At 33.0% G+C, this 6,590-nt stretch overlaps 1 non-coding gene across 1 annotated transcript; it reads right to left on the bottom strand.

Moving 5' to 3' along the window:
* Nucleotides 1-609: 609 nt before the first annotated feature.
* On the bottom strand, nt 610-683 carry Trnat-agu (transfer RNA threonine (anticodon AGU)). Its single transcript has one exon. It is a non-coding gene; the product is annotated as a tRNA-Thr (tRNA).
* Between the last annotated feature and the right edge of the window lie 5,907 nt (nt 684-6,590).

Raw genomic sequence — 6,590 nt, 5'->3', positions numbered from 1 at the left:
GACTGGTGGCATGAAGCGAATGACTGGACGCGAATACATGCAAAAAAAACGAAGGGAAATAAATGAACACACCTTAGGGAGGTTTACAAACGACGATGTATGGAATAGCGATTTATGATAATGATTTATAATAGAATCACTGGCAAGATCTCAGAGAAAAAACTACAAGCGGATTTTAGACCTAGCTACTATGTGGCAGAAGATTTCAAGTTGTTATGGGTAACAAAATAAGTGAAGCGTGACAACTGAAGAATGATAAACAATAGAACGAATTCAGCGAAACAAACTAACATTATCAAGTGAAGTTATATGAAGGGGAAGTATCATTCAGCCTCTAAAAAGATGTTTGGAAGATATGGATAACTTGGTAGGAACAAATATGATCCGCACCATCCTTTTGAACAGTTTGTCCCATTTATATATTAATTTTTTTGAGAAAATGTCCATGCACCTCTATTCTGTCTTGTATACTCGTAGATTGCAATGAAGTTATTTAGTCTAATCGAACTAAACTTGTGGGCAAGTTATGGTGCTTCTTCGACCAAGTCGGATATTCAGACTGCTAATGTGACGGTTTCGGAAAATTAATAACGAAAAAGTCAAAAAAGCAGGCCACGGAGGGATTCGAACCCTCGATCTCCTGTTTACTAGACAGGCACTTTAACCAACTAAGCCACGCGGCCGATACATACTGCACTTGCCACCTGAAATATGACCGGTAAAGTTGCTATGCCAACGGCCATTACAGCGGGACGAGGACAGCTACAGTTTTCGGCTCTTGCAGTAGTAGCTGCAACGCGGAACACGCTCGCTATGCTCTTTCGTATACACTGGTCGTGGATTGTTGAGCGTAATAGTTGAGTTTATCTAATCAGGCTTTATTTTATGGTTTTTGTTAACACGATCCAGGTTATTATAATAAATGAACCATTATTTTATTTCATGCAGCAAAAATATGGAACGAGTATGTAGTTTGTATATTGACAAAAAACATTTATCCCACACGAAAGAAAAAATAAGGGACTGCTGACAGTAGAATATAAATAATAGTTACTTTATATAAAAAATTCATTCTTTTAAAAATAAATGTAATCAAAAATTATCTAAATGTATTGAGAATGTCATTTGCAATGAGTTGTTACAGAAACACAATAAAAATAAGAAAGTTATAATACATGAGACACGTAATGAGTGGACAGCGATATGAAATGCTAAGACTGATAATACAGGGAACTGTACTAAATAATATTACTGGTTTAAATGCGGCTCCATAGAATTGTTCAGAGCGGCGGTAGATAGGAACAGCAAAGATAGTGATGATGATATCCAACCTCCGATTGAGAGGCGGTACTTAAAGATGAAGATTCAAAATGTAAAATGTCAATCATTAATTGACTACAATAAAGGACTCAGAAATTAAATAATCTAAGAAAACAGAACAATTTCAATTCATTCGAAAAATATAGGATATATTTCACCCTATCAAGATCATTAGAAACATTGAAGATAGTTTAATATATTATATACACCGGTACTTAGGCGTCAACGCCCTTCCAGTAGGGATCTATGGGAGACTGTCACCGAGCCGCAAGCCCTTATTTCTTGCCACACCCTCATAGGTCGATCAGACGCCCGCATATTCCAGTCTAAGCGTCAGATCCATATTAGAATTTTATATTGACGTGTTAGCCTTTTTTGTTTTGCGTTGACCTGGTTGGGGCTTGAACTCGCATTCATCACGGCGAAGTGAAGTACGGTCAGCCGCTAGTCGCACTGAGCTGTCCGATCGACTGAAGATAGTTTTAAAGGTACAAATATATAAGCCTAATCTGCGTCACTTTGAAGTATTAGTTTATAGTTTCTGCCATCAAACATATATGGCTCCTACACACTCATGTAGACATATTATTACATAGTAGGAATCCAGTGGACTATATCGGTTAATCTAAACGCTTACTCTAATTGGCCAGTGACTTGGAATATCACCACCTCAATCAAGTCAATCGCAGTTCTGGTACTCATAAAGTCCCTAATGACTCTACAAGTCCAGTCGGTTCGGGTTCTGCTTGACCTTTAAGACTCTGGGGCTACTTTGAGCAGCGCTGTATTCCAGACAAGCAAGCTGAACTGGAGTCTACAATTTATTAGTCGGTAACAGCTTGGAACTGACAACTAAGTGAAAGAATGCAAGAAAGTTACTTTTCTCTAGGTACCAAAGAATACACAAGTTTTTGGTAATAAGATTGCTGTTATTTTAGCTTATACCAGTACAGAGCTATTCTGAGGTATATCAAAATTCAATATAATGGAGGATGTCAGAAAATGGGCAATAGCATATTGGGAAATCATTTCAGCTTTCTACTCGATAGACAAAAATACTTTTGAAGCTTTAAGACCTAATTTAGAAGAGCGACTCCAGGCACCATGGTACGATCCACTATTCTTCAGTATAATCATGGCCAAAACATCCAAGCAGAGTTACCACTCATACTTCTGTAGAGAAGTAACAGAGACAGATCCTTTCAACTTTCAGTAGTGATAGTCTTAACGCTAGAATATATACTTTGGAAATATTTGAACAATATTTTAAGCAAAATTATACTAGCTATAATTTTAATGATGGTACAATTTTTATAATAATGACAGGTATAATAATAACCTATAGCAGCTTAATAACATCAAAGACTCTGAAGCTGGTAATTTGTGAAGATTGTTACCAGATCGTTTAGAAAAAGACTTAAGACGACTATCTCGACATCTTGAACGTCTTGAACTTATTAAACAAGACGTCTTGAACTTATTGGACCTCATTGAACCTTAGAGGACCACAATAGATATGAAAAAATCGCAGTGGAATAGGCCAAAAGCTACCTCATTGGATCTATCTATCTAAGACCGTCTCAATATACTACACTTTAAAGAAAGAATAATATCCAAAACTATACCTCAAGAAGATTGGAAACAAGACACAAGTAAAGAAACTTGCACATATATGCAGCATTTAACGTGTAATAAAAAATTGCTGAATCTAATAACGAAAACCCTAGAATGGCTAATTGGAAGAAGACCGTTATGGATATATCCTTAAAAATAAGTTTCTTTTTATATAAATATATCATCAAACTGTTTTGGGCTTCTGAAATCTAACTTTAAGTTCAATTAATCTATTCAATCTACTTTGTAACAGTAAATTCAATACTGACGTTATCCAGAGGAGCATACATACATACCAATTCATGGTATGTCTTGAATTAAATGTTACATGAAGATTTTAACGTACCTTATCTCAAAAACATTGTAAATGAGAAATGCATCAAACATTATGACGCAAGAAAATCACAATATTATTCTAATCTATCTACTTTTTGAACCCTTTGTTAATAGAAGACGAAAAATATTGTGTTCGGGAAATTTACAAAGATAACAAGTAGGACCTCTAAAGGTAGAACGAATTCACCACTCCACTTCTCAATGTCTTATTAGCCTTTGTAATATTCTTAGCAAAGAGAAAGCATGCAAAAGGCATTACCAGTGCCTGATCATGTTTGGAAGGACACTTTTATTAGCCAAACAATCTTGAAATAGCGACAAAAAAAGAGTATGTAGTCCAGGGCCCATCTGTTTTGAGATGGACGTTGAGAGGTGACTCAAATTTTTTGCAGAAATTGCTTGAAAACAACTCAAATAATAATATTTAAGTTATCCTCCCACTCAAAATGGTCCGGAACATTGTTTAAATAATCAAAATGTCAAAATATGAAGGAAAAATTCGATTTTTTTATTGGTTTTTCGATTATAACTTTAAAACTATTCATTTCTGAGAAAAGTTGTACTGAAATAAAAATTGCATAATTAAATTTCCTACAATATAGAATTGGTTAAAAATTTAAAAAATTGTCTCCCTTGCTGCAAAATAGCAATAATTGCGAAAAAAACCATACAAAAACAAGTATTCGCATTTTACGTTTTTCAACCATTTATGCTACACTTAGGACCTTCATATCTTACCTAGAAAAACTTTATGATATAGTAAAATAACACTTTAAACTTCATTAAGATCGTTTCAACACATTTTGCAAAATAAATTTTGCAATCCAGCTTTCGCAAAAAAAATTCATTTTTTTTTAAATGTTGCAGGACTGAAAATAAAGCAGATAGCATGTTTAATTTTTTTTGATTATAGAAATGTACTGTATCTTTAATTTGCAATTTTCAAAATTAAAATCGTTTAATTACCACGGCGTCAGGAAATTTTTTAAATAAACATTAATTTTTGGTGCTACGCGCAGGACAGCGGTGTTCGATTCACACAAGTTGATTTCCACCAATATTTCTTCCAATCTTTATCTAATGTATTATTTCCTCACTCTATATTTTGTTGTATTTTAATATTTTAATTCCACAAAAATCAAACTAATTTTATTATTGTTTGTGAAATATTGTTTAAACAATTGCATATGTTTAAAAATAATAAACTTTTATTCTCTAAGTTAAAATATATGAACAAAGAAAGTTTTTGCTAAAAAAGTGTTATTTCAAAGGATAGAGTATGTGTTTTTATTTTGCAATAAACAAATTTATTTATTTATATCGAAATGTAATAAAAATTAAAATGTATCAATCATTATCAAAGGTCATAGGGATAACCAATCAGAGCAAACTATCCGCTGTCCTGCTCGTAGGACCAATAATTAATGTTTATTTAAAAAAATTCCTGGCGCCGTGTTAGTTAATTGATTTTAATTTTGCAAATTGAAAATGAAAGGTACAGTACACTTCTATATGCAAAAAAAAAATTCAACTTGCTATCTGCTTTATTTTCAGTTCTGTAACATTTTGAAAAAATGAATTTTTTTTTGCGAAAGCTGGATTGCAAAATTTATTTAGCAAAATCTATGAAACCGATCTTAATGAAATTTACAGTGTTGTTTTAGTGTTACATAAAGTTTTTCAGGGTGAAATATGAAGGTCCAAACTGTAGCATAAATGGTTGAAAAACGTAAAATGCGACTACTTGTTTTTGTATGTTTTTTTCGCAATTATTGCTATTTTGCAACAAGGATGACTATTTTTTAAATTTTTAACCAATTCTATGTTGTAGGAAATTTAGTTACACAACTTTTATATTAGTATAACTTTTATCGGAAATGAATACTTTTAAAGTTATAATCAAAAAACGAAGAAAAAAATCGAATTTTCCCTTCATTTTTTGATATTTTGATTATTTAAACAATGTTCCGGACCTATTCGAGAGGGAGGATAACTCAAATATTATTATTTGAGTTATTTTCAAGCAATTTCTGCAAAAAAAATTTGAGTCACCCCTCAACGTCCAAATGTACTAATATTTTTACAGATGGGCCCTGGTCTAATAATGGTTGGCTCCAATAAACGCCATACGTCGCGTATAGCATTACGCCATACGTCGCGCCTGTATGCTTTATTTAATAAATACTGCGGTCTTTTATTGTACGCTGACTGCAGCGCACAACTGCTGTACAAGCATACAGACGTGACGTACTGCGTAACGCTATAAGCGGCATGCGGCATTTATTGGAGACCACAGCCCTACAAGCAAATCGTAATTAATTGTAGGCGCGCTTTCACAAGGCTGTGAATATATTATAGATTTTTCCGTTCCCTTTGCTAATAAATGAAATCAGTTGAATGAAATAATCAATTATTATTAATATATTTTTTATATTCCAATTTCTGAATATGTCTTGTTTACTTGTATTTGTTTAAAAAAATTATAAAAATTAGTATATCGGCGGAGTACCCTCAGTAAAACCAAGATATCGAAATGCTTAATTTAAAAACGTGCTGGTGCAATAAGCTTGGTTGGTGGGTTTTTGGTGATCTATACCTGAATTCTGAGGAGTTGGAGGAGTGTATAGTCCGACGCCTGAGTCATAAGCCGGCCCAGCTTGGACTGCATCTCTCTCCGAGGAAGACACCATTACCACTTTCGTTCGGTCTTCCTGACTGTAACTTCTACTTGAGTTGCGTTTTGCGCTAGCTGTAATAAGGTCATTTTATTAGACTTTACAAGACTTAAGTAAATAAATATTATCCAAATGATTTTAATTACATTTTCGGTAAAGCAAGAACAATACTAAGCGGTGAAAGATGAACAATAAAATAGGATGGCGATCTTACTATTATTAAAATATTATAAACAATGTTATAAATTCCAAATCCTAGGACCACCCACTTATGTGGGAATAAAAAAATAAAATAATTAACAAATAGGTATCAAATGCCAGTTAAGTGCCGTAGAATTAATTAAGAATAATTATAAATAAATAATAAAATTACTTTATTCAATTCTAAAAATCTATATAAATACTAATAAAAATGAATGTTTGTATGTATGTATGTACCTTATAGACTCGCAAACTATGCATTTTGACATATGATGACCTCAATCAAAGTTGTTGTACATTAACCCGGGAAGGTTTCTGAGTTAGTACGAGTAAACTAAGTGAAAAGGGGGCTTGCCTCCCCATAATTATTTTTTATTTTTTTGGACAAACTTTTCTTTTTTAATTTTATATGATGTAGAACCAAAAGATACATACAATCCTAAA

The sequence above is a fragment of the Diabrotica virgifera genome, chromosome 10 (assembly GCF_917563875.1).
Source record: "Diabrotica virgifera virgifera chromosome 10, PGI_DIABVI_V3a".
In the NCBI taxonomy this organism is placed as follows: Eukaryota; Metazoa; Arthropoda; class Insecta; order Coleoptera; family Chrysomelidae; genus Diabrotica; species Diabrotica virgifera.
Note: the sequence above shows the minus strand (reverse complement) of the source record. Positions and strands in the feature narration are given on the sequence as shown.